The sequence below is a fragment of the Phacochoerus africanus genome, chromosome 2 (genome assembly GCF_016906955.1).
Source record: "Phacochoerus africanus isolate WHEZ1 chromosome 2, ROS_Pafr_v1, whole genome shotgun sequence".
In the NCBI taxonomy this organism is placed as follows: domain Eukaryota; kingdom Metazoa; phylum Chordata; class Mammalia; order Artiodactyla; family Suidae; genus Phacochoerus; species Phacochoerus africanus.
The window spans coordinates 191,661,142-191,683,146 of record NC_062545.1 but is presented as its reverse complement, the minus strand read 5'-3'; positions in this window follow the sequence as shown (position 1 = coordinate 191,683,146).

Here is a 22,005-nt window from a genome sequence, read left to right as displayed (position 1 = left end):
CAGACAATGTCTCTCAATTTACATTCCTCGTGTCCTGAAAGTATTGTTTTAAAATCCATAAGAGTTTCTTAGATTTCTGAATAATCTAATTCTACAGTGGAGAATTGTGAAATAATTCTTTAGCTTCATATTTCTTTTTTTATTGCAATATCAAGTATAAATTTTACTGTCTTGGAGTTCCCTGATGGGGTAGAAGGTTTAGGGATCTGACATTATCACTGCAGCAGCTTGAGTCACTGCTGTGGCACAGGTTTGATCCCTGGCTGGGAACTTCTTGTATGCCATAGATGTGGCCAAAATAATTAATTAATTAATTAATTTTTAAAATTTACCACCTTAACTATTTTTATACAGTTCAGTAGTGTTAAGAATATTCATATTCCTGTGAAACAGGTCTCAAGAACTTTTTCACCTTGCAAATCTAAAACTTTGTACCCATTAAACAACAGCTCCCTTTTTTCCCCTCCCCCCTAGCCCCTAGTAACCACCATTCAGCCTTTTTTTTTTTTTTCTTATGGTCAATGATTTTGAGTTTTTCAGATACCATATAGAAGTGGAATCATACAGTATTTCTTTCTGTGACTGGCTTATTTCACTTAGCATAATGTCTTCAAGCTACATCTGTATTGTAGCATATGACAGAAATTCCTTCCTTTTTCAAGCTGAATAATATTCCATTGTGTGTATATATCAATTTTGTGTATCTGTTTATCCATTGAACATTTAGGTTGATTCCACCTGTTGACTATTGTGAATGATGCTGCTGTAAACATGGCTGTGTAAATATTTCTTCAAAGCCCTGCTTTCAGTTCTTTTAAATATATGCCCAGAAGTGTGATTTTTTGATCATAGGGTAATTCTATTAATTTTTTTAAGTACTATAGTGGTTGTACTATTTTATATTTCCACCAACAATGTACAAGTGTTCCAATTTCTTCACATTCTTACCCACACATTAATTTTCTGAGTTGTTTTTAGCTGTAGCTGTCCAGCAGAGTTCCATGTACTGGTAACCAATCTCAGGGGAGGACTCTAAACACCTATTGCATCTTGGTATCAGAGGCACAAAAGAAAACAACACGGTAAGGTAATGAATGGAACAACACTTTACTTACATAGAGGAGAGATGGAGTAAGACCAGTTTCAGTAGTGGGCTTTCTCCTCCCATGGCCCACTGGGTCTTTCCTGGCAGCCCACACAGGGCAGTTTGCTATATGGACCCCTCTCATGCAGCAGAAAGGACTCTGACCCCTCCCATACGGAGTCTGAAATACTTAGAGCTAGGAGCAAGCCTGAGGGTCTCCTTTGACATATACAGTTAAGTGAAACAAAAGTACACGCGTTGAGTATGAAACAGGGAAAAATATGCCCACACAGGGTGTTAAGCCCAGCACAGGCTGTGTGGGCTCTTTATCTTCTGGTTAAAAAAATGTTCTGGGCTCAAGGCCCACTTTTATGTAGCTAAGTGAGAGTCAAAAGGCTTCATGCACAGGACTGTTTTGGAATGGTGGCCATCCTGATGGACGTGAGGCAGTATCTCATTGTGGTTTTGGTTTGCATTTCTCTGATGATCTGTGATGTTGAGCATCTTTTCATAAACTTGGTGGCCATTTGTATAGCATTTTTAGAGAATTGTCTGTACAATTTCTTCCTTCCCTCCTTCCTCCCTCCCTTCCCTCCCCTCCCTCTTTCATTCTTTCTTTGTTTCTTTCTTTCTGTTAAAGTGTGGTTGATTGAGGAGTTCCCATCGTGGCTCAGTGGTTAACAAATCTGACTAGGAACCATGAGGCTTGCGGGTTGATCCCTGGCCTTGCTCAGTGGGTCAAGGATCCAGTGTTGCTGTGAGCTGTGGTGTAGGTTGCAGATGTGCCTCAGATTTGGCATTGCTGTGGCTGTGGTGTAGGCCAGAAGCAATAGCTCTGATTCGACCTCTAGCCTGGGAACCTCCATATGCCATGGGTGCGGCCCTTAAAAAAAAAAAAAAAGAGATAATTTCTGAATTTTACCTTCTTTATGTCATTTTGTCTGGATCAACCTGTACCAGTAATGGTGGCTTCAGTTCAGAGACAGGTTTATAGAGAAACTACTGAAACTGAAGCATTCTTTGACCTTTTCTGATGTATTCACATACTTATGCTTTTGTGAAATTTTAAGATTAAGGCATTTTCATTGTGATCAGTTAAGGCCACTTTGTGAGGTGGTTTGGAGTAGCTAGTGGCACTTTTAGGATCCAGATGAGCAACAAGTGAGTTGGGGGCACATTTTATTTGAGTTTAATGGAATACATTTAGGTAGCTTGCATGTTTTTCTGTGTATGGCATTGTTAGCTGTCAGAATGGTATTGGAATAGCTTTGCCTATGCTCCCATGACCCACTTGTGCCTGATCAGCCAGGAGAGTGACAGAAAACTTGAAGTCTAGAGTCCATAGCACCAAATGAAGATGTTCTATGGCACGTGACAGGCAGCTGACAAGGATGCTGCCTCCTGGTATTCATGCCCTATGTAATTGCTTTTGCTTGAGTGTAGGTAGGGCCTAAGGACACCTTCCGCTGAGTAGTGATGCGATGTCACTTCTGTGATTAGATTGCAAAAGAGACTGTGGCTTCTCTTGTGAGCTGGTTCTCTCTTGCTACTGCACTCTTTTGTCCTCTTGCTTGCGCACGCTTCTTCTTGCATAAAGCCAGCTGCGGTGTCATGAGATGCTCAGAGTAGAAGCACGTATGGAAAGGAACATTTTTAAATAGTAATCTTGTAAAATAGAATTTGTCAGATTCTTATGTTTGTAACCACATATGAAACCTCCAAACAACAAGGGCATTTTTAAAGCTGATCTTGGATGACTTTGATGGAAGTTTTCTAATATTTTCCTACAAAGGTACAAGAGAAATGTATTCTAGCGGCATTTTAGGCAGTTAATTAAAAATTATGGTTTCTAGGTTTTGTGATGTTTGTAAGTACATGCCTATAATTTCTTTTTTACTTATTTTCTCATTTAAAAAAATATCCATTTTCTCACTTAAAAAAAGTTAAAAAACTTGACAGTCTGCCAAGGAATTTTATTACTCAATGTATTATGTTCAAACATGGAATTATCACTTTTTAAAGTGTTTTAAATGTTTTAGAAGATATATTATAAAAATGGTAACTAAGATGCTCAGGAGAAAAATATGACTGAAGAGCCTCCTTTTCGATATACAGAGAGACCTGAGATCTCAGCATTAATATGCCTGGCACATAGAAGTTTCTCAAATAATATTTGTGAAAGAGAGAGGGAAGGAATGAGTGAATTTTAAAGAGTCTATACAGAACCAAAATCTGTTTTACATTACAGTAGATTCCTCATTATAATTATACTTCATCTAAGATAACACAGCACTCTGAGAAGTAAATTAAAAAAATAACGTTAGGAGTTCCCGTCGTGGCGCAGTGGTTAACGAATCCGACTAGGAACCATGAGGTTGCGGGTTCAATCCCTGGCCTTGCTCAGTGGGCCGACCATCCCGCATTGCTGTGAGCTGTGATGTAGGTCGCAGACGTGGCTTGGATCCCGCGTTGCTGTGGCTGTGGTGTAGGTCCACGGCTACAGCTCCAATTAGACCCCTAGCCTGGGAACCTCCATATGCAGTGGGAGTGGCCCTAGAAAAGACAAAAAAAAAAAAGAACATTAAATTTAAAAGGTATGATTTTATTCATTTGAATCTAATGATCAACATGCAGGGTTTTCTATGACTTAAAAGTAATTTTTGAAAAGTTAGTATTGTCTTTTAGCTGTAAAATAGCGTCACACAAACACAAGAAAAGCAAGTAGAATTTTTTTTTTTTTTTGCTTTTTAGGGCTTGTACCCATAGCATGTGGAAGTTCCCAGGCTGGGGAGCTACAGCCGCCAGCCTACACTGCAGCCACTAGCCTACGCCACAGGCACAGCAACGTGGGATCCTGGCCATGCCTGGACCTACGCTGCAGCTCATGGCAACGCCAGATCCCTGACCCACTGACGCCAGGGATCAAACCCACATCCTCATGGGCATTAATCAGATTTGTTTCCTCTGCATCACAACAGGAACTCCCTAGAATTATATCTTTTAAAAATAACTTTCCTGGGATAGAACATGATGGAACATAGTATGAGAAAAAAGAATGTATATGTATGTACGACTGGGTCACTGTTGCTGTTTAGCAGAAATTGACACAACACTGTAAATCAAGTATACTTTAATAAAAACAAAATAAAATAAATGCTTAGAAAAGTTTAAAACACTAAAAAAATAAAAATAACTTTCCCAAAGAGACATTTACTAAGGGCAGTTGAACTTTTGATTTGATTAGATGCCAGCATTTTGTACTAAAGGCTATAGAACAAGTAGGCATATCATTCTGTTGGTAATAAAGCTGCATGAGGCCCCTTAATGCTGCAGATATTCTTTTGAGTTGGTATACCACTTATCTAATCCAATTTGTTCAGTGATAATCATAATTTCCAAGTAATTTTAGAATTAGATTGATTTTTACCAAGATCCTAGTGACTAAAGTTCATTCTATGAGATGAATCAAATTATAAGATATATTCCTTTCTAAAATAAAAACCATTGTAAATATTGTCCCTGTTGATTTCAGTTTTTGTATCTAAATCTTTACCTATTAGACATGGACTCATATTGAATAATAAATTTAACACAAAACAGACACAAAATATGAGAAAAATAGCAAAATAGAAAACTTTATCCAAACATCTACGAATTTCTGAAAAAAACTGCAGAGGATTATTGTAGGAAAATGATTATAATTTAGCATGTTTAGGTTTTTAACAGATATAAAAGTTGTATTAATGTAATTTATTAGCGCATAGCTTTAATTATGCATATTTATGTAAATTAGAAGAACTTACTAACTGAAAGGTAAATTTTAGCACTAAAAACAGACTTTCCATGCTGCAAAAATCAAAGATGATCAGTCACCAAATATCAGTTTATTAATCAACTTTATTTGATGATAACCTTCTCTAATTATATAAGCATGACAAACTATTTTTTTTACCCATTCATAAATATAATTACTTGTTACACTTTAAAAAGTCATCAGACTGAAAAGGAAAAAGTATATAATGTCCATACTTTCAAGGATCATAAACCAGTGGTCAATGAAATCTTTACACAGTCCACTGCGAAGCAAAAAAGTTATTAAAAAGAACAGGAATGAAAATGAGAAAACTAAGTCAAGTTTGAAGTAATCCTTCAAATTCATTTTAAAGAGTTAGATTTTAATAACTTTAAGAAAAATACTTGAATGAATTCTAGGAAGCTAATGGTAGACACCAGCTTCTTTTAAGTATATTAATTTCTTAATTCATTTGCTCACCAACTTATTGTTCAATAAGATATAATATGAAGACCTACTATGTATTGAGCATTGTACTAAATGCTTGAAATATAATGGTGAACCTAGAAGATCTGATCCCTATAATCACAATATACTGTAATTTTAAAGAGCATTTTATCATTTGTTTTTGGAGAAAAAAAATCTTAAAACAGTGTCAAATGTGAAAGAAGTCAATTAAAATCATTGCTTAGCCTTGCTGAAAAACAAAAAGATCTGTCTAAACCATACTTGAATCAACAAGTACTAACAGAGGAAGCATGGAGGGTGGTCCACAGGAAAATGTATCTGTGCTCCATTGTATTCTTGCTTTAGACTCACTGAAACATCTTGGGCAGCTAAATTAACAATCAGGCTTAGGTTTTCTCACCTTTAAAATGGGTTTGTCTGTGAAGACTTTAAGATATGTGAGATCATATAGGAGTGGGAAGCCACCTACTTCACATTATTATTGTATATTAGTTTGTCATTGATAGTTGACAAGAAAGATAAGGAAACAATGAAATAAAGTCAAGCTCAATGTGTCATGTAGGTTCAGGACCTCTTTGTAAGAGACTGGGACTTTTAGGTTGCTCTCAGAATATCAGGAATAAAAGTTTTCTAGCTGCCCCATTGTGTTTGGCAGTGATGGGAGCACTGGTCTGGGCCCACTTGCCCCAACAATGGAATCACATCTTTATTATCGCACATGCACAGATTTGCAGGCAGCCGTATTTCATAGATATGTATTAAAATGAGTCCAAAGCAAAGAATTAACACCTGCATAAAGGATGCAAACCAGGCCATCACATTAAAGCATATAAATTAATCAAATGAAAATGTAGTAAATGACATCCTAATGGTCCTCATTCTGGCTTCCTAATTCTCTGTGCACAAGATGCTTTTAGGCATCACTGAAGTAGAGCCATCACCACCTTCAACTAGCCCCAGTTAGTCTAATTACAGCCTAATGCTCTCCAAATATGTGTGGCATAAAAGCCTGCATAACCTGCCTTTCCTTAATTTTCATAGGTCAGATTGAACACTTTAAAAAATATGAACTATAGAGTAACCTTATAGTGCACACAAAATATACATTCTTAAGGAAAATGTGCATTTAAACTGTGTTTGGTATAGTAACCTATCTCTGTACATGGAGAGTTTGTGAAACTAGAGGAGTTTGAAGATTAATGAGAAAATGTGATTAAAAGTAAAAGGTGTTATTAATTTCCATGTCTTAACATTTTTATTCACCATGGACATGCAGTTTTGTCTTATTAAGATGTGGAAAAAATTAGAGAGTCATTTCATTATGTTATCAGTATTGTAATAACAGTAGCTAATAAGCACTAATTGCTTTACATGGGTTAATTCATTTAATCTTATAACAACTCTAATCAGAAGATATTATTATTATCAGTATTTTAGAGATGAGGGAACCAAAGCATAAGAGATTGAGTAAGTTATCTCAGGCCACAGAACATGTGAATGGTAGACCTGGGTTTTGAACTCAGGCAGTCTGTCTCCAGGTCAGATTTTTTTAACTACTATACCAGACTAACTATATTCTTGTATAAATACAAACCACAGCCTCTTGTATCAGTAAGGTCCTTAGACTATATTTTAGTTTGCAAAATGTTCATGAGGGTCAGAGAATCAGGGGTGGGCCATCCAGTCAGGAATGTCATTGAATATCATGCCACAGACTTGGTTCCTTAAAGCCACCTTGTTCTCTTTCTGGGCCGAACATCAGCCAAGCTGAATTCTGGATGCTGCTGCTAGAATCTACCATGGCACCCTGCAGACACTGGATGTAGCAACCACCACACTAGAACTGATTATGCCAAGTCTCTACTTCTTTGCATCCCTAGCCTACACACACGCAGAATACATCCTGAAAAGACATTAGAGGCGACACGTTTGTTTCAGGTGAAACAATCATGTAAACCTTTGAGAAAGAAAGCAATTTTTGATGGTTGATTATGTATCACCACTGAGAGGAATTTAGAGTCATCAAGAACACCTCTATTAATTAGGCACAATCAAGCTGTAGAGATAATGGAAAACTGTTTTTTCAAGGATGTATTTTCCATTCAGGTTAGCAAAAAATATCTCTGAAAATCCTCGGAGGAAGTGAGTAATCACAGGCAATATCTCCTGAGTCTTATCTTCCTTGCACTATGTTTCCCCTCATATGACGCTAATAGAGAAAAAATACTTGGTTGTTTGAGTGTAAAGACTACGTAATGATAAATTGGTTGCCCGAAGTGGAGTAAAAAAGAAATAAATGGATGTGTGGCATTAACAGAGTTAATTATAGATGCAGATTAAAAGGCAAGATTAAGTAGTGGAAGAAAAGCAGAGAGTCACCTTCGGCCCAGACCCGCCAAGCAGCTATGGTCAGTCACCTAGCAACAAGTTTCCTATCCCTGCTGTGCTCTTTAATTCAGCAAATCTGCTCAGGATGGCAGGCTGTTCTCCTGACAAAACGCATTATGTAGGAGACGGAGGGATACAAAAATCCACTGTACACAGCACTCTGCTCCCTATTGACCACTGATCCTTTCTCTCAATCCACAAAAGAGGCTCACATAATGCCCTGAAAGGAGAAGAGTCTCCACAGAGAAAACATTTGCTTGTAATTGAGATTGACTACATAATGAAAATGATGTTCTTTTTAAAATTCTGCTTGTTGAGGCCACACTTTTTGTCTCCTGGCACTCAAAACATCCCTGCTGGGAAAAGGGGCAAACATTGTAAAAACTCAAAACTGTGATTTTTTTCTTTGCATTGAAAACGCCCTTTCTATAACAAAATGGCCAGGTCGCTCTCCTTGGAACTTAAACAAGTGATAAGAAGGTAAACAGGAAAACTTCTATTCAGAGTTTTTGTCACAAATGCTTGCTTTGCAAGACACAGAGGCTATGCATACTTATTCATTTGCACAACTATACAAAAGTGGTAGAATTTTGATTTCTTGATTGTGCCCTCTGTGAAGAGACTAAAAATTGTTGGTCCAAACTCAGTTACCATTTCAAACATGTAGGTCGAAACACTCATTAAAATCTTAGTAAACGGAATGAATGGGTGGGTTGCGTGTGCTATACATCTGGGCTGAAAAATGGAAGATTATATAAAACACAGAACAGATCCCCCAAAACCTGTTTATTATTATCAGGCATGATTAAAGTCAAGTCAGCGTACAGTGTAGCAATTGTCTAGAAGCTGGTTGTCATAGGAAAGCAGTACTATACTATCTATAACCATGAGCTTCTGCCTGCCCTTTCTACCCCCACCCCAATTCTCTCTTTCCAGTCAGCATACAGTTTTGTCTAGACAAGGCACAGGAGGAAAAGTCTAGTATCCCTATCAGAATGAAAGATGAACTAGTTCTAAATAATAATTTTATATCTCTGCTAGGTGGCACATCTCCATGTTTGCCACATTGCTGATGGCACCCAGTACAAGGTCCAGCACATAGCAGTCCAGGCAGGGCATTTCCTGCTTGGACGTTACCTAATTTTTTAAAAGGTGTATCAGAACTCAGGAGGTGAAAAGGTCATGAAAGGTGACAAAATTGAAATACTCAGTGATATAAGGACAGGAGCTACATTAATAGTAGTCCCTTCCATAAGCAAAGCTGTAACCTTTCCCTGAGAGAGTTTTTGGTATATTCTGTGGTATAATTGGCCCAGACTTTTAATAGCCCTTTCACCATTATATCTCAGTTGAGAGGCTTACGAAATTAGACACTTTCCCATTGGTACCATATTCCACTGGCATTTGTTTCAGTAGAAATAAGTGGTTTTGAATATCTACTCACTCACTGAAACCAGGACTAGTTTCTTGAACAGAGAGAGTTCATTTTTACCCTTTAAAAAAAATTAAAGTATAATTGATTTACAGAGTTTCTCCAGTTTGTGTTGTACAGCAAGGTGACCCAATCACACACAGTTGCCTGTGCTATACAGTAGGACCCCATTCCAAATGTTAACAGTTTGTATCTACCAACGCCAGACTCACCGTCCATCCCACTCTCTCTCCCCTCTCCCTGGGAACCATAAGTCTGCTCTCAGTGTCCATGATCTGTTTCTGTTTCGTAGATAGGATCACCTGAGCCATATTTTAGATTCCACATACAAGTGATATCATATGTTATTTGTCTTTCTAACTTACTTCACCTAGTATGAGAGCCTCTAGTTCTATCCATGTTGCTGCAAATGGCATTATTGTGTTCTTTTTTGTGGCTGAGTCATATTCCATTGTGTATATGTACTACATCTCCTTAAGCCATTCATCTGTCGATGGATATTTAGGTTGTTTCCATATCTTAGCTATTGTGAATAGTGCTGCAGTGAACATAGGGGTGATTGTATCTTTTTGAATGAATGTTTTGTCCAGATATATGTCCAGGAGTGGGATTGCTGGATCATATGGTAGTTCAACATTGAGTTTACTGAGGTTATCTCCATACTGTTTTCCATAGTGGTTGTACCAACTTAGATTTCCACCAACAGTGTAGGAGGGTTCTCTTTTCTCCACATCTTGTCTAGCAATTGTTGTTTTTAAACTTGTTAAGATAGCACTTTTGGAGTTCCTGTCATGGCGCAGTGGTTAACGAATCCGACTAGGAACCATGAGGTTGCGGGTTTGGTCCCTGACCTTGCTCAGTGGGTTAATGATCCGGCATTGCTGTGAGCTGTGTTGTAGGTTGCGGACGTGGCTCGGATCCCGCGTTGCTGTGGCTCTGACCTAGGCCGTAGGCCGGTGGCTGCAGCTCCAATTCAACCCCTAGCCTGGGAACCTCCATATGCTGCGGGAGTGGCCCAAGAAATAGCAAAAAAAAAGAAAAAAAAGATAGCACTTTTGACCAGTGTGAGGTGGTATCTCATTGTAGTTTTGTTTTGCATTTCTCTAATAATTAGTGATGTGCATTTTTTTCATGTGCCTGTTGGCCATGCATATGTCTTCTTTGGAGAAATGTCTATTTAGGTCTTCTGCCCACTTTTTAACTGGGTTGGTTTTTTGTTGTTGCTGAGTTGTATGAGTTGTTTATATATATTTTGGAGATTAGGCCTTTGTTGCATTGTATGCAAAGATTTTCTTCCAGTCTGTGGGTTGTCTTTTGTTTTTGTTTTTTTTTTAATGGTTCGTTGCCATGAGCAGTGACTAAACTAATGTTATGGGTTTAACAAACTTCAGCATTCCTGCCTTCTTTTACCCAAAGCATATCCTTTCAAAAGTTTTATAATGGGTGTATCTCATAGTAGCTTTCTTCTTTACTAGGCATAATCTATTGGGAAAACAGGGTCACTACTGTCTATCAGTTCCCCACAAAAGGTGAATTTAAAATCGTAGATGAAAATGGGCCCTATCAAGTCCACATGATGAGTCACAGAAAATTTATGAAATAGAATTATATCAGGATCTGTGGAAATAAAAGAGTTAGGAAGTCTTACTCCAATAATTTTTTTTCCAGAGAGTATGCTTAATAACTTTGCACATACTGCCTTCTCACATTTATGTCTAATCAGTTAAACCACATTATCCACCCTCTTAGCTTTCTCATAGAAGATTATCTGACATTAGCATTCACCAGTTTTTCTGAAAAGGTTAATAGTTCACCAGCCAAAGTTAGAACCAAATAGAATTGATCATTCCTAAAACTCTTGGTTGAGATGTGAGGGCTTTGTGTTGACAGCCTAGGGGTGGTAATGAGTCTCTAGTACATTCTGAAGGCTTGTTTCTTTTGCCCTGTGAATGGAGAGAGTAAAATTATAGTCTCTAGGTGTTTTCCACGGTTCTTTCACATGTAGGCTCCCCGACACCAATTAAAGAGATTATGTCATCAAGTGAAAGGAAAGCTATAACTTGTATGTTAATGCTGTGATTACTTGAGACAGGGTCACAGGACCCAATAGCATAGCAGCTGACCTTCAAAAAATTAAATTTGAGCTCAATTCCTAATTAACCTTTTTCAGTACAGGAGAGTATGATTTCAAACCATTGGCTTCCCAAAATATTCAGTTTTCCTTGTACTATAAGTGTGTTACCAAAATTAATTAGCAATTGTCAAAAGATTTTTTTTCCCTTAATGAGGTTATCTTTGAGGATGAATTTTTACTTCCACTCAAAATATTTTTCTCAGTGGACAAGACTGCAGAGAAACATACTTAAATGTCTAAGAAATGTAGAGTTAAAATAAGTTCATGTTGGTGTACAGAAATGTCAAGTAGGTATTATACTTTGCCACTGAATAACCAACAATGTGAGATTATTAATCATGTGGACACACTGAAATATATGTAAATTTTAAAAGATTATGTTGGAAGCCAAAAATTTCATCACTTTGAATTAATGCTCTCTGTAATTCTAAAACTTTGTTCTGCTATGTAATGTGTATTTTATTTCAGAAATTGCTCTCTGATAAAAGTGTTCTAATTACATTAGCTCTTATTTAGTCTGACCTGAAATGAATAGCTGATGGACTTTACATTTCTTATCATCTCTGATATCCTCTATCTGAACAAAAGAGAAAACAACTTTTAAAATAGTATTTACTGTATATAATGGTTGAAAGTTTTGGTCTCAATATTCATGGTTTGCATGGAGATTATAAGGATTCTCTGAATAAAGGATTTTTACATTGTTTAGTAATTACTCCCTTCTGACCTCCGTATTAAATAGACATTTATCAAATTTAAGATCAGAATTAGCATTTTTATGCCATAGATTTAGAAAATACTTTAAATGCGACGCCAGTGTAGGTTCTACTACTCATTCCTTTGACTGCTTTGAATCCAAATTTTAGATAATATAGCCCAAAATGTTTCATTAATCAATTATTCAGAACCTATCCTAGCAACATCTGCATTTTTCTGTTTTACATGTTCCCTAGTTTTGCAATAGCAACACTTTTTTTTTTTTTTTCTCAGCTCTGTCCAAGGCATGTGTAAGTTCCTGGGCCAAGGATCAAACCGGTGCCACAGTAGCAGCCCAAGTCACAACAGTGACAATATCAGATCCTTAACCCACTAAACCACCAGGGAACTCCCACAATAGCAGCACTTTATATTCTGTTAGTATTGGGCAATGCTGCACAAAATCCTGAAGTATTTTAGTGGAAAGAATTCATAATTATTTACCCTTCTGAGTAAAACACCCCAATATTTGGGTCCAAAGTGTATCATGGAAGAAATAGAGCTGTTTAAAAGAGCCTGCAAAATGCCCTGAAATATACTGGCAAATATGAATTTTTCATATACTCTTTGCCTTGTGAACAATGTACAGAGGAATACACTGCTGTTTTGTTTATCAGCTGTATTTTTCTTGGAGCATTCATACATAGCAGGATTGAAAGGAAGAGCAAGGACCACTAATGAGACACAATTAATATCTTGCATAGGTTTCACTCCAATCAGAAAAATGACACCAAGGACATAGTAGTAAGCACAATAGAAAACAGTTGGAGCACAGCTTGAAAAGTTGACTTGATATATAAGTATGCAATTGGCATTGATCCTTAGGCTTTCAGGATGTAGTGGGGGAAAAAATCTTTCAGCTTTCTTAACACAGTCTATGCAAGAAACACATAATGTTGGAAAGAAATAGAAAGTGCCTTTTTTTTTTTTGTCTTTTTGCCATTTCTTGGGCCGCTCCCACGGCATATGGAGGTTCCCAGGCTAGGGGGTCGAATTGGAGCTGTAGTCACTGTTCTACAGCAGAGCCACAGCAACGCGGGATCTGAGCTGCGTCTGCAACATACACCATAGCTCATGGCAACACTGGATCCTTAACCCACTGAGCAAGGCCAGGGATCCAACCCACAACCTCATGGTTCCTAGTCAAATTCGTTAACCACTGAGCCGTGATGGGAACTCCGAAAGTGCACATTTTTAAGGCCAGCTTTATGTAGGCTTAACATTGCTCCAAAATAAAAAAATAATCCTGGATAGGACAGTTCAGGTTCCTTGTAAAATGTGCGTATGTGCGTGCGTGTGTGTGTGTGTGTGTGTGTGTGTGCGCGCGCGCGCGTGCGCGCGTGCATGTATGCATGTTTATGTATGTACTTGTCAGTAGGGGACCTAGGCACAGAAGTTTAGCTATGAAATGAAATTTTCAGTTTCACAGAAAGACAAAATGACTTCTGAAATCACCATCAACACACTTGTTCCATTCCTGGTGGATTCTTTTGTACTGCTTGATTCCCTTGAATTCATTTAAAAAGGAACAGTGTTATGACAGGATTTGAGATATGCTAAATTAGCCCCATTCCTTGCTTGGTGACTGGGGTGACTTAGAGGGAGAGAGCAAGTAAACAGCTAAAGCCATTAACTTTTACCTTTTTTTTGGTCAGCTGAAATACATACCAACTTACAAAAGTTATCATGTAATTCTAGAAGGATCAGTTATTAATGCATTTCATTGTCTTAGCAATTAAATGCATTAAAATATATGTAACATAAATAAAAGTGTTACTGGATTTTAGTCCTTAGCTAGTATGGCCTTCTTGTACACAAAGGAGATGAAATTCAGGGATTCCAGAGTTCTTTTCCCAGCTCTCATTGAACTCTCTCCACTCTCCAAAATGCCCTGGAATTGGGAGGAAGGCATTGCTCTCAAGTTTCCAAAGAGAATGCTTTGTTTAAAATATCCAGAAACAACCACCACCCTCAGTAACTATGCATGCCAGCTCTAGAATGCCACTCCCCATAAACATACATTTCCACCTTTTCCCATAGCCACTCTACTTTCTTGATCCCCCTAACAGTTGCTCACCTATTTAACACAGAAGTTTCACTGAATTATTCTCCATCTTATTTAACTTGCAAATATTTGAACACCTCCTTCTCCAGTCCCTCTTCAACTTCTAGTTAGCTTGATGCCTTTGAACAAAGCCCTTAACCATTCTGGCCTCAGTTTTCTTTTTTTCTTTCATCTTTAAAATTTTTAAAGTCCTTAGTGATTCTCTATGAAGTCTCTTGTAATTGTCTTTTTGAAATGTTTTTGAAAAAAAGATAAAGCACTTTTAAATAGATTTTAACATGTATATTTTCAATGTGCATTTTCTTTCATCAATTCACTTATGGATACCTATGTACACATGGCAAATCTCATACCAAAAAATTAAACAGCAGATAAAGTATCTTGAAGTTTCTATGTTACAAGTGATAAGAAGTAGGTGGTGTGACTTAGTTCCTATCATTTATAACCTAGTTGCTTTCATTTAGTTAAAACATATTTGAGGTCTCAAAATTCCAAGACAATATGAGGAGTTGGTTAATCCAGAGAAATTCTCACTGTAATGAGATTGATACTTATACAAAGGCATGCAAAAACCTACACATGTATGCGAAGACAAATACATTATGTGTGGGAATGAGAATGCATATGGATACAATACTTACATATGATCATTTTAAGTAAAATTGCTGGAAACATTTAGATGGAAATCCCTCTGAATCATTATTGGTGCTTGCCAAGAATGTGTGAAAACATATGAAGAAAGTATTTAACAAAGAAGTTTGGGGACCTCGAGGTTCACAAATCCATTAAATCATAGATAGCACTATAAAGCAAGATGAGGTGAAGAAGATGGCTCCAGTGAGGAGAAGGGCTTCTTCAGTTCACCTCACTGTGGAATAGCTCAGGATGCAGCCAGAAGTGTCATGTAATTCCAGCAGTTCCCATAGGGTAGCCTCCCAGAGCGCCAAGCTGGGAGGAGCTGGGAAACCAGATCTCAGCAGTGAACGCTTAATGAAGACATTCCTGGACCTAAACAGAACTGTACTTGTCTTACAAAGATTTCCTTGCAGAGAAAGCAAACTCAAAAGGGTATTAAGTCTGCATTTGTCTCTGACTTAGTAGCACAGTGAGAGGAAAATAGAGAATTGGAGTTTTTAAAAAACGGCTTTGCCATTGTGTTCGGCTGTTAAGAAAAACAAACAAGCCAGCATGCATTAGAGTCAGCTTGACAGTGGACTCAAGTATTTACATTAAATATTATTGTTGACGATATTTTAATTAAATCTTGAATGCTAAATTTATTTGAGCTAATACTGATTTTTTTCAGCCATTAGTTTTTTAAATTTAATTTTTTCTTTTATATAATTTTTTTTCATTATAGCTGGTTTACAGTGTTCTATCAATTTTCTACCGTACAGCATGGTGACCCAGTTACACATACATGTATAGATTCTTTTTTTTCAGATTATCATGCTCCATCATAAGTGACTAGATATAGTTGCCAGTGCTACACAGCAGGATCTCATTGCTTATCCATTCCAAAGGCAATAGTCTACATCTATTAACCCTAAATCCCAACAGCCATTAGTTTTCAAATAACAAACATCACTGAAATAAATTTGGGAACAGTGTTTACTCTGCCACCTGCTGGTCACTTTTAAATACTGCTGCTTTCAAGAACTTGATGCAAGATCAGTGCCCCTCGCCTCTGGTGTGTGTGAAAGCGCCATGCCACGGGAGAATTCACCTGGCCTGGGTGGTGGTGGAAATAGCATTGAATCTGGCATCAGAAAACCTGGGGCAAAAATCCCAGTTTATCATTTGTTCTATGGCCATCTGCCTAAGGCACCCTCCATACCTAGAGAGGCTCTCCTTCCTTCTCTGTGGACCCAACCCCTTGATTTCCTTCTTCCTAGGATAGGTGTTATGAGACCTACCTTACATACCTCAACTAAGAAAATGCTTTTAAAACCGTAAGGCATTATACCAGTAAATATATTGTTCAGAACTAGGGGTTAAGTTAACATAGCACATGTAATCTGTATTTCATGTAGGCATTGACACAAAGCTTTTAAAGTCTAAAATCTAACTGGGGTCACTTTAAGTCATTAAAGAAAATGGAAAAATATAAATGCATATGCATTTTTGCATGTGTACTGACCCAGTTCCAACTTTTGCATGTGTACAGTTCCCAGTTCCAGCAGATCCCAAACCTGTATTATCCCTCCATCTTCCCAAAATATCTGTTCCAATTAAAACGCTGCAAGGTTCCAAAATTTGTGCTTTGAACAGAGAAAGTACCAATGATCATAAAAACAATTACTTTCATGATCTTTTCTACTTATGCTGAGTAGTATTCAAAGTTAGCCTTAATGGAGCTCAGGGGAAAAAACAAATACACAAAAGCATAAAGGCCAGAATTGAATTGATTAAAATTGCCACGTTGAACTCTTTTTTTTTTCCTAACAATTTCTTGATCTCCTAACTATGAACTATTATTCTGTTTTTAAAACCCCCAATAAAATTTTCACCATTTATCCTTGTGAGGGACTCGTTGAGATTTAATATAAATTTGCAGGTATTCACAAAAGGCAGGTCAAGCAAAATCACATCCTCCCCAATTGCTTTATTTCTTCACATAAATATCCCTTAAAATAGGCTTTTTCATGCTTCTGAGCAGCCCTGCAATCACTCTCACAAAACAAACATAGAATTCTAAACCTAAGCAAGCGACTAAGTCTGCTTGGGGTAGACAATGTCTTTCTTGTCACTTGCTTTTGCTTTTTTTTTTTTTTTTTTTTAGAAGAGGAAGGTTTTTTTTTTCCTCCCCTCCTATTTGTAGACCACCCATGAACCTTTTTTATTTTTCTCTTTTAATCTGAGAAAGAGGAGAAAAAGAGACATGTTGCCCTTAGCAGTTCTTGGGCTTTTCTCCCAATAGTGTAAGTTAATTATTTTAACCTACTGATGAGGGGTGGCCAGGGCGGTCCTCGTGGGTGGGAGGGGGAAACAGGTGTTTCAAACACCTGCATTTCTAGGCCTAATTGCTCTGAAATCTTGTAGGCTCTCAACTGCATTCTGCTTTCTTTACAGAGGCTCAGGGGAGGGGTTCACTTGTGGAGTTCTTAACTGTAGCATAAATATGCAATCACTTTGAACAAATTATTTTCTTTAAAATGAACTCCAGGTAAATTTAATTAGGAAGAAGGTGATTGACAGGTATTACTCTGAATGCCAGGATTAAAAGTCCTACCATTGTTTAAAAAAAAAAAAAAAAAAAGGCAGTGTCAGTAGTCAGCCATGTTTAGTTGTTTTTGTCTCACACCAGAGTTCAGGTAAAGAAAGCCTATGTCAGTGATTCTGGAATTCTTCATACTGTGTGACCTATCTACCAGAATACTAAAAAGTGATTTTTTTTTCAGTAGAGTGTATGAAAAAATATGCTTTTAAAAGATACTGAGATAACCTGTGTACCAAAATGACTCTTTAATGCGGTGTTTTATTTTCAGCTTAAATGTTTTCATAAACATAGCTTGTAATAATTGGGTGATTACCTTGTGCCTTGTATATATTGTCTTTAATCCTCCCACCAACCCTGTGAGATACCTCCTATTGTTAGCCTCATTTTACAGGTGCAGAAGCTGAGGCCTAAGGAAACTAATTAACTTACCCAAGGCCAGTGGTTAGTAGGGATTCCTACTCAGGCAGCAAGGTCCAGAGTTTGTAATTTCCATTTATCTCATTTCATTCTCTAGAAGTCAGTCATCCTACACTGAACAGTTGGTTCTCCAGGAACTCTACTTGTTGATTCCTGAGGTCAACAGGAAAAGTAATTTAGGGATTGGAACTTCTGTGCTGAGTAAAAAGCTCCAAGAGTTCTGTTTTCTAGTCCTGAGTTGTGAGAACAGTCCTGGGTCACACACAATATTATTTAGTAAGTGGTATGAGAAAATTCTATGAGAAGCACAGGACTCCAGGGTATACCAGGCTTGGAGCCAGGAAAAAAAAATTTTTTTTTCTGTTGTTTTAGGGCTGCACCCGTGGCATATGGAGATTCCCAGGCCAGGGGTCAAATCAGAGCTGCAGCTGCTGGCTTACACCACAGTCACAGTAACGTGGGATATGAGCCATGTCTGTGACCTACACCACAGCTCATGGCAACACTGGATCCTTAACCCACTGAGTGAGATCAGGGCTTGAACCTGCATCTTCATGGATCCTAGTCAGATTCGTTTCCACTGTGCCATGATGGGAACTCTGAAGCAGGAAATATTGATTGCAGTTCTGACTTGGACAACCAATTATTTTGGAACTAATGCCCCTGCTCAATGAATAAATAGTCTGTGGTCCGGAGAAATTAAGGGAGATTTGGTCAAAGTTTCACAGTAGGGTGAAGTCAGGATCAAGATTATAATCCAGAAATACTGCTGCACACTCAGTGCTTTTTTACTCCCAGTAACCAGTTTTTCTTTCTTAGGTAAGGATAATTAGACCAACAGTTTAATGACCTTGCCATATAACTGACTGCTCGTTGTGCATTGGTGAAAAGGGCACTGGAATGGAAATACAATCTGTTACTGACTTAATGGTTCTTATCAGGCAGCAGCTGACACATGCTCACTTGACACACAAAATCAGGTATCTATATTCATCAATGATATTGGGTGATAGTTTTCTTTTTTGGTGGTATCTCTGTCTGGTTTTGGAATGAGGGTGATGGTGGCATCATAAAATGTCTTTGGGAGTATTCCTTCTTCAACCTTTTGAAAGAGTTTAAGGAGGATGGGCACCAATTCCTCTTTATATGTTTGATAAAATTCACCTGTGAAGCCATCTGGTCCTGGACTTTTACTTGTAGGGAGTGTTTTTATGACCTCTTCAATTTCATTTCTAGTGATCGGTCTGTTCAGTTGGTCTGTTTCTACTTGATTCAGTTTTGGCAGGCTATAAGATTCTAGAAAATTGTCCATTTCTTCCAGATTGTCAAACTTGTTGCCATATAGTTGTTCATAGTATTCTCTTATGGTTTTTTGTATTTCTGCTGTATCCGTTGTGATTTCTCCTTTTTCATTTATAATTTTGGTTATTTGGGTTCTCTCAGCCATAAAAAAGAATGATATAATGCCATTTGCAGCAACATGGATGGAACTAGAGACTCTCATACTGAGTGAAATGAGCCAGAAAGACAAAGACAAATACCATATGATATCACTTATAACTGGAATCTAATATCCAGCACAAATGAACATCTCCTCAGAAAAGAAAAGCATGGACTTGGAGAAGAGACTTGTGGCTGCCTGATGGGAGGGGGAGGGAGTGGGAGGGATCGGGAGCTTGGGCTTATCAGACACAACTTAGAATAGATTTACAAGGAGATCCTGCTGAGTAGCATTGAGAACTTTGTCTAGATACTCATGTTGCAACAGGAGAAAGGGTGGGGGAAAAAATGTAATTGTAATGTATACATGTAAGGATAACCTGACCCCCTTGCTGTACAGTGGGAAAAAAATTTTTAAAATTAAAAAAAAAAAAATCAGGTATCAACCCTGGCTGACTCTGGCAAGTAAACACTCTGGCCTCAGACAAGGGAACCTTAGTTCTTGCTTCTGCTTTCCCTTCCGCCTGCCTGTTTTCACCTGTATTTTGAGGGTGTGGAGATGTAGAAATAGGAAGAGGAAAACTGGAAAACTGGAAATGCTTGGAACTTCCCTCTGCTTCCTGATGGATCCCCCACAGCCTTCCATTATGCCATCTACCACCATTTCCCTCTTTAAAAGCCTGTTCCCAGTCTCCTCTATGACAATGAAGTCACCTTGGAATAGAGGTCAATAAGCCATTGTAGAATAATGAAGAGGGAGGGATGCACAGTTGCAGCATGAATAATGTGTCCAAGATTCCTTTGGGACAAGTGTATCTTAAAGCAGGATGTTATATTACAGATTAAATGGAAAATTTCAGTGACGGCCCTATGTTGCAAAGAAAGCAAAACATGTGTTTGGTTGTATCTCAGGTGAGGGTCAGGTACATAGAAGATTGGTGCATCATAAAATTTGAGCATAGAAAGAGCTCATCCCAGGAGCTCCTGGATTAGTTTTGGGAGGTATATCTAGGTGTTTTGAGTTCCTTAGATCAATAGCTCTTATCACAATATGAGCTATCATCTAATTACCTTTTCCACACTTATATTCTATATAGTACTGAGTACTAGATAGCAGTGCTTCTCCAACTTTAGATGTAAACACAAGCTATTGGGGATCTTGTTAAAGATTCTGATGTAGAATGTTTCAGATGGACCTGAGAGTCTGCATTTCTAACCAGTTCTTGGGTGATTTGATGTTGTTGGTCTGTAGATCCTACTTTGAGTGGCAAAGTAATAGAGTAAATTCAGCTGGTTTAAGAAGGCAATTCTGTTCCTTTTTACATTTTTTAATTAAAGTATAGTTGATTTATAATGTGCCGATTTCTGCTGTACAGCAGTGTGATCCAGTCATATGTGTATCTGTTCCATTTTTAATGAATAAATTTATAGTCTTAGGGAAGGATTTTTTAAAATAATATTTACACTTTTCTATACCAGTGAGTTCTGCTTACATTGTGTGGCTTGACTTGTATTTTTCAGATATTTGAACTAGTTGAAAGAATGTGAACTGCAAAATTGGTAAGTCTAACTCTCATGCTTAGGAATTCTTTATTTTGATGTGTAAGTCTGCATTTTAGATGTTATAAGTGTTTAAGAGAATCACATATGCTGAATTTATAACTGTAGTTTGAAACATGGAAGGAAATTTGAATAACTATGTAAATGGCATAGAACTTTAGGGGAATTTGATCTTTTAAATTTAAGATAATTAAATATTAAAGACTAAGATAAAGGAAGAAACATTCATAAATAATTCATAGATCAAACAAAAATTATAATGAAAATGGAAAAATATTGGGAATGGAATTACAACAAAATAGTTTTTAAATCTTTACGTTAGAAAAAAGGAAAGGCTTAACATTAGAAGTTAGAAAAAGAATAACAGGATAAATTGAGAAAGAAGAAGAAAATAATAATTAAGAGCATAAATTGATGAAATAGAAAACAAAGAGTATAAACAAAATCCCAAACTGGCTATTTGAAAAGATGTGCATTATAAATTTCTAAAAAAGATTGATCAAGTAAAAGATAGAGGATACATATAAGCAAAATCAGCACAACCACAGATGCTGCAGAGATTTTTTTAAATTATGAGGATATTATGAACTGTTGCAAATACAGTTGAAAACTTGGGGGAAATGGGCAAATTCTTTAAAAAGTATATAAATCATAAAACTGATTCGAGAAAAAAATAGAAAACCCGAATGGCTCTAAAAGCATTTAAGAAACTAACTATAGTAGTTAAAAAATTCCACAGACATTAAACCAGACTCCCTCACTTTTAACAGTTTACCAAACATGGATGGAGTATAGAAAAAAAAAAGAGAGAGAGAGAGAACACTCCCAGATATATATCTGAGTGGAAATTCTAGGTGGATTAGAGGCTTCAATGTGAAAGGCAAAGCTATAAATCTTTTAGAAGATGAACATCTTTATGGCATGAGGAACTATGTTTTAAACAAGATGCTTCACAAACTGTGGAAGAAAAGACAGGCAGAAAAAAAAGTCAGAATACCATAAGGAGAAAAAAAAATTCTTTTTTCTTTCTAAGGGCACACCCACAGCACATGAAAGTTCCCAGGCTAGGGGTCCAATCAGAGTTGCAGCTGCCGGCCTACACCACAGCCACAGCAACACCAGATCTGAGCTGTATATTCGACCTACACCACAGCTCACAGCACTGCCGGATCCTTAACCCACTGAGCAAAGCCAGGGATCAAACCCACATCCTCATGGATACTAGTCGGATTCTTAACCTGCTGAGAC